This window comes from Mus musculus, chromosome 13 (assembly GCF_000001635.26).
Source record: "Mus musculus strain C57BL/6J chromosome 13, GRCm38.p6 C57BL/6J".
Classification (NCBI taxonomy): Eukaryota; Metazoa; Chordata; class Mammalia; order Rodentia; family Muridae; genus Mus; species Mus musculus.
This window is the reverse complement of record NC_000079.6, coordinates 85,137,013-85,149,287: the sequence shown is the minus strand read 5'-3', so window position 1 is coordinate 85,149,287 and position 12,275 is coordinate 85,137,013.

Sequence of the window (12,275 nt, the reverse complement as noted above, 5' to 3'; positions counted from 1 at the left end):
CAGAGACTCGTTCCACGCAGACAATGGGAAGAGGGTCTGCGTCATATGGGTGTCAATCTTGTTGATGTAGAGGACCATTTATTCTTTGTGTTCTCCACCCCATCTGGGTTTTAAACTCTTTTTACCTCCTTTTTCTCAGAGTTCCCTGAGCCCTGAGTAGAGGAATTTTATGGAGGCCACCTGTTTAGGGATGTGTTTTCCTAGTTCTCTCTCTGTCTCTGTCTCTGTCTCTGTCTGTCTCTGTTCTCCCATCTCCCACTCCTCTCCTTGCCACCACCACTGCTCTACACATTGTCTGGTTGTGGGTGTCTGTATTTGTTCCTATCTGCTTCAGGAGGACGCATCTCTGATGATGGCTGAGGAAGTCACAGTTCTACGAGTATAGTAAAATGTCATCAGAAATCAGTTTGTTGTTACACTCCTTTGGTATAATAGCAATATTTGATTTTTCCCTAGGCCCTTGGCTTATCTTATCTTGGTTTTGGTCACACAAGCAGTGCCAGGTATGGAGTCCATCTTGTAGAACGAACCTTCATCAAATCAGATATTATGATGATTTCCATAAGTTTTGTGCCACCATTGCACTAGCATAACTTACAGGTCACCATTTTAGATCAAAGGGATCGTAATTGGATCTATTTTTCTCCTTTGATAGCCTGCAGAGTATTTTCTTGTGCGGAGAACACTGTCCCATAGGAGTGGAGAATCTATATAGGCACAAGCTCCACTCCTTGCCCAATGAATTGTGTAGGTGTTATCTTCAGCAACAGACCTTGCTGTCATTTTTTTGAGTGCAACTTACAGCCTTGGCAACCTAGGTTACTTGGTAGATCCCATGAGACCTCTTTGCCCAATAAGTCAATTAGATGTAACCCATTCCTGATTCTGGAAGCTTCATTTGGTGACAAGAGATAGCCAGTTCAGACTCTGTCTCCCTCATTACATGGTGGTTTTCTTTATATTGCCTTAATGTATGTATATATTTTGGGAAGTATTAGGTTTCCACACTACCTTTATAGCAATCATTTCCCATATTCCACTCCCCATCCCTTGCATCCTTTTTTACCTACTCATCGATAAGTATTTACTCTATTTCCCTTTCCTAGTCAGATCTATTCTTCTCCCCTAGTCCTTTACATTATATGTAAACTCGGTGGTTTTATGGATTGTGGTTTGATTATCATTGACAGTTAATATACACATATTAGTGAATACATACTCTACTGGGTCTGGGTTACCTCACTCAGAATGAATGATAATTCTTCTAGTTCTATCCATTTACCTGAGATTTTCATGATTTTATTTGTTTAACAGCTTAGTAATATTTTATTGTGTAAATGTACCATATTTTCCTTACCTATTTATCTGTTGCTGGACATATATATTGTTTCCAGTTTCTGGCTATTATGACAATAGTAGAGCAGCAGTGAACATGGTAAAGCAAATGTTTCCATGATAGGACAAATCAGAGTATCTTGAGGTAAGCTTTATTTCTAGCTTCCCTGAGGAACTGCCTTGCTGATTTCCATAATGTCTACATAGTTTCCATTTCTACCAGCAATGGATGAGTGTTCCCCTTACTCTACATCCATCCACATGAACTATCATTTGGTTTCTTAATCTCAGCATTCTGACTAATATAATGAAATTTCAATGTAGTTTTGATTTGCATTTTTTGGATGACTAAGGATGTTGAACATTTCCTTAAATATTCTCAGTCATTTGACTTTTCTCTTTTTTTGTTTTCTTGAAATCTAGTTTTTTGGTTTTTTTTTTTTAAAGTTCTTCATATATATTTTGGATTTTAGTCCTTGATCAGATCACATGTAACTGGTAAAAATCTTTTTCAATTCGGTAGGTTCCCACTTTGTCTGAATGATGGTGTCCTATGCCACGCAGAAACCTCTCAGTTTCAATGAGGCCCAATTTATTAATTGTTTATCTTACTCCCTGTGTTAATTCTGTTCAGACAGTCTTTTCATGAACCAACAAGTTCACAGTTATTCCCCACTTTCTCTTTTATCAGGTTTAGTGTATTTGGTTTTATGTTGAGGTCTTTGATTCATCTAGAATTGGATTTTACTCATGGTGATACATATGTGAATACTGGGATTCTTTTACATATAGCCATTAGTGTCCAGAAAGGCTTCATCCAGCAACTGGTAGGAACAGATGCAGAGTACCATAGCCAAACATTAGACAGAGCTCAGGGAATCATGCAGAAGAGCAGGAGTGAGGGGGTGGGGAGGATGGGAGAAACCAGAGGGGTCAAGGACATCACAAGAACATCACCCACAGAATCAATTGACCAGGACTTACTGGGGCTTGAAGAGGTCAGGTAGCCCCCTAATCTGACTTAGGTCCTCTGCATATATGTTATGGCTGAGTACTTTAGCTATCCAGCAGCCATGGAAGAACTGAGGGTGGGGTTGAGAGAAGGATGAAGCCAAGACAAAGGTTTCTGATCAAGGCTCAAAGTTTAATTTTCTGCTCTGCATTTATATAGGGAAAACCCACAGACCCATCTTTTGTTTCAGCTGGATTGAGTTGCAAAGCAAGCTCAGCAGGCAGTAAACTCCTCAAGGCTCAGGTAGGAAATTGCAAATGCAGCAAAGCCATGCAACTCTAGCTAGGTTGTAAAACCATCACAGCTTTGTTTAGCCTACTCAAGGCTGGGGGAAGGGCACAGAGTAGCTTGGTGTTCTTGTGGAATCCTAGTGATTTGAGTAGAGGCTGTCTGTGTTTCTTTTGCCTACTTGTGGAACCCTTCTTCTCTCAATGGGTTGCCTAGTCCAGTCTTTATGGAGTGGTATTTGCCTGGTTTTATTGTAGCTTTTTATGCTGTGTTTAATTGATGTCTCTAGAAGGCCTGCTCTTTCCTGAGAGGATGTGGAGGAGGGACTGAATCTGGGAGACACAGTAGGGCGAGGGAGGACTGTAGTTGGGATGTAATATATAAGATAATTTTTTTTAATGGGCTTAAGAATACCCTGTAGGGAATTTTCTTAATCAGTGATGAGTGAAGTCCCAACCCATTATGAGTAGTGCCACCACTGGGGCTAGTGAGTTTGGGTTTTATCAGAAAACAAATTGAGTAATTCTTGAGGAGCAGGCCAATAAGCAGCACCCTCCATGACTTCTGCAGTAGCTCCTGCCTCCACATTCCTGCCCTGTTTGAGTTTCCATCCCTAATTCTTTGGATGATAAATATATAGTTGTAAGCCAAATAAACCCTTTCCTTGGTACATTGCTTAGGGCATGGTTTTTCATCAGCAAATCCAAATTAACACTGAATTTGCTAATGAGTTTAAAAGTTCTCTGTAATATTTGTTTTTTAACGGGTAGTAAGTTATTTTTTTTTCTTTTTTTTTTAATTATGTATTTTCTTCAATTACATTTCCAATGCTATCCCAAAAGTCCCCCCCCCCACTCCCCTACCCACCCATTCCCATTTTTTGGCCCTGGCATTCCCCTGTACTGGGGCATATAACGTTTGCCTGACCAATGGGCCTCTCTTTCCAGTGATGGCCGACTAGGTCATCTTTTGATACATATGCAGCTAGAGTCAAGAGCTCTGGGGTACTGGTTAGTTCATAATGTTGTTCCTCCAATAGGGTTGCAGATGTCTTTAGCTCCTTGGATACTTTCTCTAGCTCCTCCATTGGGGGCCCTGTGATCCATCCAATAGTTGACTGTGAGCATCCACTTCTGTGTTTGCTAGGCCCCGGCCTAGTCTCACAAGGGACAGCTATATCACCGTCCTTGCAACAAAGGCTTGCTAGTGTATGTAATGGTGTCATCGCTTGGAGGCTAATTATGGGATGGATCCCTGGATATGGCAGTCTCTAGATGGACCATACTTTTGTCTCAGCTCCAAACTTTGTCTCTGTAACTCCTTCCATGGGTGATTGTTTCCAATTCTAAGAATGAGCAAAGTGTCCACACTTTGGTCTTCGTTCTTCTTCAGTTTCATATGTTTTACATATTGTACCTTATATCTCGCTATACTAAGTTTCTGGGTTAATATCCACTTATCAGTGAGTACATTTCATTTGAGTTCTTTTGTGATTGGGTTACCTCACTCAGGATGATGCCCTCCAGGTCCAAACATTTGCCTAGGAATTTCGTGAATTCATTCTTTTTAATAGCTGAGTAGTACTCCATTGTGTAAATGTACCACATTTTTTGTATCCATTCCTCTGTTGAGGGACATCTGGGTTCTTTCCAGCTTCTGGCTATTATAAATAAGGCTGCTATGAACATAGTGGAGCATGTGTCCTTCTTACCGGTTGGGACATCTTCTGGACATATGCCCAGGAGAGGTATTGCGGGATCCTCCGGTAGTACTATGTCCAGTTTTCGGAGGAACCGCCAGACTGATTTCCAGAGTGGTTGTACAAGCTTGCAATCCCACCAACAATGGAGGAGTGTTCCTCTTTCTCCACATCCTCGCCAGCATCTGCTGTCACCTGAATTTTTGATCTTAGCCATTCTGACTGGTGTGAGATGGAATCTCAGGGTTGTTTTGATTTGCATTTCTCTGATGATTAAGGATGTTGAACATTTTTTCAGGTGTTTCTCAGCCTTTCGGTATTCCTCGGGTGAGAATTCTTTGTTCAGTTCTGAGCCCCATCTTTTAAGGGGGCTATTTGATTTTCTGGAGTTCTTTATATATATTGGATATTAGTCCCCTATCTGATTTAAGATAGGTAAAGATCCTTTCCCAATCTGTTGGTGGTCTTTTTGTCTATTGATGGTGTCTTTTGCCTTGCAGAAGCTTTGCAGTTTCATGAGGTCCCATTTGTCAATCCTCGATCTTAAAGCACAAGCCATTGCTGTTCTATTCAGGAATTTTTTCCCTGTGCCCATATCTTCGAGACTTTTCCCCACTTTCTCCTCTATAAGTTTCAGTGTCTCTGGTTTTATGTGGAGTTCCTTGATCCACTTAGATTTGACCTTAGTACAAGGAGATAGGTATGGATCGATTCACATTCTTCTACATGATAACAACCAGTTGTGCCAGCACCAATTGTTGAAAATGCTGTCTTTTTTCCACTGGATGGTTTTAGCTCCTTTGAAAGACCAAGTGACCAAAGGTGTATGGGTAAATTTCTGGGTCTTTAATTCTATTCCATTGATCTTCCTGCCTGTCTCTGTACCAATACCATACAGTCTTTATCACTATTTCTCTGTAATACAGTTTGAATCAGAGATGGTAATTCCCCTAGAAGGACTTCGACCTGTTTGGTTTTGTTTTCCTGTTTTTGTTTAAGAACTTGTAACTCTTTAGCAGTGTTCTCCTGTATTTCTTTAAGTGAGTTATTAAAGTTCTTCTTGATGTCCTCTACCATCATCATGAGATATGCTTTTAAATCCGGGTCTAGCTTTTTGGTTGTGTTGGGGTGCCCAGGACTAGGTGGCGTGGGAGTTCTGTGTTCTGATGATGGTGAGTGGTCTTGATTTCTGTTAGTAGGATTCTTACGTTTGCCTTTCGCCATCTGGTATTCTCTGGAGCTGTGCAGGATACACTCGGAGGGGTCCTGGAACCAAGATGTCTGTGCAGGGTACACATGGCAGGGTCCCAGATCTAAGATGTCTGCTGCGAATGCTCAGGCAAAGTGCTCCTGCGCCGAGCAGATCCCTATCCTCTGGCTGGGAAAATGGTCAACTGCCTGTACAGGATACACTTGGCGGGATCCCAGAACCAAGATGTCTGCTGCTGATGCTCAGGCAAAATGCTCCCACGCCAGGCAGATCCCAATCCACAGAATTCTTAAGATCGCGTGGCTGGTGTTGTGGGTATCTGGCGGTAGTCAGCCGACTGTGCGCCCTAGCTAATTCGGTGCTGCTCGGACTGCAAGGGGCTTGTGCCCCTACTCAGACCGGGTTTTTGCTTCCCTGACTAATGCAGTCTCAAGTCCCGCACGATTGGATTGGAGCAGATGCTGTGTTCCACTCACCAGAGGTCTTAAGATCGCTTGGCGGGTGTTGTGGGTAGCTGGCGGTAGTCAGACAACTGTGCGCCCTAGCTACCTGGTGCTGCTCGGTCCGGAAGGGGCTTGACGACTTTTTATTTCTTTTTCTTTTTCTTTTTAAGTTTTTTAAGTTTTCTTTTTCTTTTTAAGTTTTTTAAGTTTTCTTTTTTCTTTTTTTTTGTTTTGTCCTTTTTTTGTTTTGAGTGTTTTTGTTTTTTTTTTTTTTTGTTTTGAGTTTTTTTGTTGTTGTTGTTGTTTTTTGAGACAGGGTTTCTCTGTATAGTCCTGGCTGTCCTGGCACTCACTCTGTAGACCAGGCTGGCCTCGAACTCAGAAATCTGCCTGCCTCTGCCTCCCGAGTGCTGGGATTAAAGGCGTGTGCCACCATGCCCGGCTGACTTTTTATTTCTTGCATGCTTCATTTTCCTGGCTAGAACTAGTATTAACAGAATTTTTAAATTGCATTTTATTGTGTGTATGTCAGGGTGCCTGTATGAAAGTCAGATGGCAACTTGCAGGACTCAGTTCACTCCTTCTACTGTGTGGTTCCTGGAGACTGAACTCATGTCTTCATGTGTAGAGACAAGCCCCTTTAATCATCTCATTAGCCCTAGAACTTTGATTAAAAGAATCGATAATAGCACATAATTATGAATCAACTTTTATCTTTAAGAATCATCTTGCCTCTGGGTACATTATATGTGGCCTTTATTTTGTGAATGTGTATTTCCACTATGTTGTTTTTTCTTTTTTTGACTTCTGATTTTATTATTGGTTTCTTTCCTTTTTCTGTTTAAAGTAGTGTTCCATGTCTGGAAAGCCTGGACACTCAAGACCAGAGTCAGTTGCAACTGGTGTTTGTTGGAAGGGAATGGATATAGGAACTGGAATGAGGGCAGAAAGTTCATCTGTGATTTTAGGAAAAGAGGTTAAACTGAAATTCACAGAACCTGGGGAACTGTGGTAAGGGATGATGTAGGAACAAAAATCTGGGGCTATGGGAGCCACCTCTTACTTTTCTAAGGTCTTCCCACTAGTGACATTCTCTGCAGTCTAGAGCCTTCTTCTCTTCTCTTCTCTTCTCTTCTCTTCTCTTCTCTTCTCTTCTCTTCTCTTCTCTTCTCTTCTCTTCTCTTCTCTTCTCTCCTCTCCTCTCCTCTCCTCTCCTCTCCTCTCCTCTCCTCTCCTCTCCTCTCCCCTCCTCTCCTCTCCTCTCCCCTCCTCTCCCCTATCCCCTCCCCTATCCCCTCTCCTATCCCCTCTCCCACCTCTCCCCTCCCCTCTCCCCTCCTCTTCTTCCTCCCCTCTTCTCTCCTCTCCCTCTCCACTTTTCCATCTTCTCCTCTCCCCTCTCCCCTCCCTCCTCCTCCCCTCTCCCCTCTCCCCTCCCTCCTCCTCCCCTCTCCCCTCCCCTCCCCTCCCCTCCTCTCCTCTCCTCTTCTCTCCTCTCCTCTCCTTGCCTCTTTCCTTCCTTCCTTTACCCCTTTAAACCTGTAAATCCTTTAGGTTGTGTCCTGGATGTCCACCTTAGATGTCTGAGGTCAGACTCAAAAGAACCACTAGTTATCTGCTGTGAGGGCATTGGAAATGCAGAGAACCATTAATTCAAGTTGGACAGGAAGATCACTTTTCTCAGAGGAAACCTTAAAAGTCTATAAAAACAAGCTTTGCACACTATGACACAGCCGTCTGAGCTTTCTCTCTTTCTCTTTTTTAATTAATCACTTTATTTGTTTATATTTTAAAATGATATTCCCCTTCCTGGTTACCCCCCCCCCCAACCCTCCACCCCATCACCCCTTTTCCCCTCCATTTTGTCTCTATGAGGGTGCTCCACTACCCACTCACCCACACCTGCTGAGCTCACCACTCAAGCATTCCCTTAGGTTGGGGTATCAAGTCCACAGGACCAAGGGCCTCTTTTCCCATTGATGTCAGATAAGGCTATCCTCTGCTATGGATGTAAGCCATGGCTCCCTCCATGTGTACTCTTAGGTTGTTGGTTTAGTCTCTGGGAGCTCTGGGTGATTGCAATCCCCTTTCAGATCCTTTTGGTCCCTGGGCTTAGTCTGGTGGTTGGTTGTGAGTATCTGTATCTGTATTGGTCAGGTGTTGTTAGAACATCTCAGGGAAAAAATGTTCCAGGCTCCTTTCAGCAAGCACGTCTTGGCATCAGCAATAGTGTCAAGGTTTGGTTCTGCATCTGAGCCTTCTTATCTTCAACTACTACTAAAGTAAATGGCAAAGCATCAAAATGCCTTTCCATCACACTAAAAAAGGCATGTTAAGTTACTATTTTTCAGGCCATTTCTTTTGAGAGGGATCTCTCTGTCCTGTGTAACTGATCTTTTCTCTCCATCAATGACAAGTTGCTTCATTTTGTGTGACAACATATTTCTGTTAGTATACATATAAATGAGTGGGCAACTTCGCTCCAGGCTTCTGTCACTTTAGGTTCTGGGTTTCAACAGATTTCAGGCAGCTTCAGCACAAAGGTGAATTGCCTTTCTGAAACCTGCTTTCCTGCCCAGTAGCCTATGTTCCTGAGCTTCTGTAATCACAAAGTGTGAGCCATGTGAGCAGTGAAGCCATCACCTTTCTCACACAGGCCAGATTGTGATTCAGTAGAATTGCTATATCAAAGTATTCTAATTAGTCTTCCTAGGTCATTTTAGTTTTTTTCCTTAGACATTAAGCTTGTTGCTATTCCACCAGGAGCATATGGAAGCATTTATCTCCCCAACACCATGATTCTTTGGGAGACCCAAAGGGAAGGAGAAAAAGCAGTAGGTGACTGTAGCTGTCTTTACTTTGGAAATAGTCCACATCATCAAATGGAAGTCAGGAGGTAAATATTTCTCCCCAAAGCAGAATATTAAATTTTTTTCAAATCTCACCTAAAATGTGTTTCTTCTTCAAATAGTACGTTGAATTATTATTATTATTATTATTATTATTATTATTATTATTATTATTATTAGAGTATCTTTGCCAGGATCAGAACTCTTAAGTCTTTACTGATAGACCTGAGAGGATGAAAATTCTGTGGTACTATTTATTTTTCAAAAGGTAAGAATGTAATCATGGAGGCTAATGAGATTGCTCAATGGTTAATGGCTGCACTTACTGTGGGCATGAACTCAATTCCTAGCATCTCCAAGGAGGCTATCAATATCATTTATAAGTCAAGGTCCAGTGTATTCTATACCCTATTCTGGTCTCTGCAGGAACCAGGGAAGTACATGGTGCATAGACATACATGTAGCTAAAACACCTATAAAATTAATATAAATAAAAAGGAAAAATTTAAAAAGCATATAACCACGTGCCCACTCTGTGTATTGGTCACATTTAAAATATAAGGAAAGCCCCTTGGCATGACATACTAGACCTGTTATTCATGTCAGTTTGCAGCCCTTAGTATTCTAGGTGGGCTGGGTCCAGTTGTATGAAGTTATACCCAGTTCAATGTTTTTTCTGATATACTTTGATGTGGGTTGTGAGGAACGGGTGTGGCGGCAGTCCCAAGAAGGCACCAGGGACTGCTGCTAAGTCTTATGACTTGTACCTGACTTCCTCATACACCTGAAAATAAGCCACAACCATCGTGAGAGCTGCGCAGGTGCACCATGATGCTGGCGGTTTAAACAAATCCATATTTGATGGAGACATGCCCCTGCCGCCCTGTTTGGCTGAAGCTGCGTGCCTGGTGAGGTGACGTGGCCTGCTGTGAGTGGATGGGGACTGAGAGTATATAAGAGTGCGAGGCCCGGGGTTCGGGGGAGATAGATGAGGAAAAAGATGAAGAGAGAGAGATGAAGACTGAAGTTTGCTGAATAAACTGCTGTTAGAAGGACTGGTGGTCATGTCGTTCTTGCTGGTTGAGAGCGGACGTGACAGTGGGTATCCTCCAAATGCTCATGTATTAAATCCTTGGTTGTTAGGATTGCTCTGCTAGCAGGTAGCAGGACCTTTAAGAGGTGAGGTCTAATCCATGCTCATTAGATCACTGGGAGCATGCTTGTGGAAAGTATTATCAGATCTTATTCCTCTCTTTATCTTTCTGCTGACTATTGAGGTGAGAAGTTTTGCTTTACCTGGACTGCCTGTCATATTTGGCAGTACTACCAAAAGCCCAAGAGACCTGTGTTTACCTGATTATAGATGAAAGCTGCAAAAGTATGAGGCCCTGATAAATCTTACCTCCTTAAAAGTTAACAACTAAAGTATTTTGTTATCATGTTGGAAAGGTGAAGTCATAGTAATTGTTGACTATATAGTGGTGAGGATTCTGTTTTCAGTAGAGTTAAATATTTCAGTTCTTTAAAACAATACTTTTCAAGCTTCAGCTATTCAAAAGAAAGCCAAAAGGCCATAGCCAGTACCAATCACATTTTTTATATTTTAACTTAGAATTATTTTCAAAGAATGAAATACTTGCTTTGACATCCTCCAAAGCAATGTAGATGTGACAATCATAGTTTTGATGTAGTAGGTTATTTTAAAATAGATGTCATAGTTATATTCCTTACAAACATTTTAAAATAGGTTATCTCTAAACATAGCTATTTAAAACAAATCTTCTGCCCTTATTTATCATCTGATGTTAGCTATTGGCTTGCTGTATATTGTCTTTAATGTGTTCAGGTATGCACCTTGTATCCCTGCTCTCTTGAAGACTTTTAACATGAAGAGGTGTTGGATTTTTCAGATGCTTTTTTTGGCACCTAGTGAGATGATTATGTGCTTTTAAAAAAAATGGTTATTTTCTTTATTAACATTTCAAATGTTTCCCCCTTTCCAGGTCTCCCCTTCAGAAACCACCTATCTCATTCCCCCTTGTTTTGTGTATTTGGTGTTTTGATTATTATGTGATGGGAGGAATTTCTCTTCTTGTCTGTCTAATATAGAGATCTCTAGGCTTCTTGTATGTTCACGGGCATCTGTTTCTTTAGGTTAAGGAAGTTTTCTTCTATAATTTTGTTGAAGATATTTACTGGCCTTTAAATTGGGAATCTTCTCTCTCCTCTATACCTATTATCTTTAGGTTTTGTCTTCTCATTGTATCCTGGATATCCTGGATGTTTTGTGTTAGGAGCTTTTTGCTTTTTGCATTTTCTTTGACTGTTGTGTCAATATTTTCTGTGGTATCTTCTGCACTTGAGTTTCTCTTTTTTCTTGTATTTTATTGGCGATGCTTGCATCTATGACTCCTGATCTCTTTCCTAGGTTTTCCATCGTCAGGATTGTCTCCCTTTATGATTCCTTTATTTTCTCCATTTCCATTTTTAGATCCTGGATGGGTTTGTTCAATTCCTTCACCTGTTTGGTTGTGTTTTCCTTTAATTCTTTAAGGGATCTTTTTGTTTCCTCTTTAAGAGATTCTACCTCTTTACCTGTGTTCCCCTGGATTTCTTTCAGAGAGTTATTTATGTCCTTGTTAAAGTCCTCTACTATCATCATAAGAAGTGATTTTAGTTCCGAATCATGTTTTTTTTTTTTTGGTGTGATGGTGTATCCAGGACGTGCTATTTTGGGAGAACTTGGTTCTGATGATGCCAAATAGCCTTGGTTTCTGTTTTTTATATTCTTTTTTTGTTTTTGTTTTTGTTTTTTCGAAACAGGGTTTCTCTGTGTAGCCCAGGCTGTCCTGGAACTCACTTTGTAGACCAGGCTGGCCTCGAACTCAGAAATCTGCCAGCTTCTTCCTCCCAAGTGTTGGGATTAAAGGCGTGCACCACCACACCCCTTTATTTATGTTCTTATGCTTGCCTCTCACCATCTGCTTATCTCTAGTGCTATCTGCCCTAAGTGTGTCTATCTGGATTCTGTCCCTCCTGTGATTCTGGTTGTGTCAGAAGTCCCCAGGGTCCAGCTGTCTCTGTGATCTTATGACTCTGGGATTTTGTAATCCTGTGATCCTGTGATCCTGGGTCTGTTAGATTGCCCGGGAGTTGAGATTCCTCTGGGTGTTGTGGGAGTAGATTTGGAGCTAGAGATCAAGGTCTCTTCAAGGCACCATCTCAGACTAGAAAGAACCTGTGCCACTGACTGGGCAAGGGTTCCTGTGTCCCTGGAGCCTGTTAGTTTCAGTTACTCCCAGTGTTGGGGCAAATGTTATAGCCTCCTTACCTATGATCCTGGGTGTTTGAGTGCCTGGGAGTCAAGCTTCCTCTGGGTGTTGTGGGACTGGGTGCAAAGCTATTGCCCAAGGTCTGCTTAGGGCAATGGTTCAGACCAGAAGGGCCACCCATCACTTCTTCCATAGCACTCTGTTGGGGCCGGCCTACGGCTCTCATG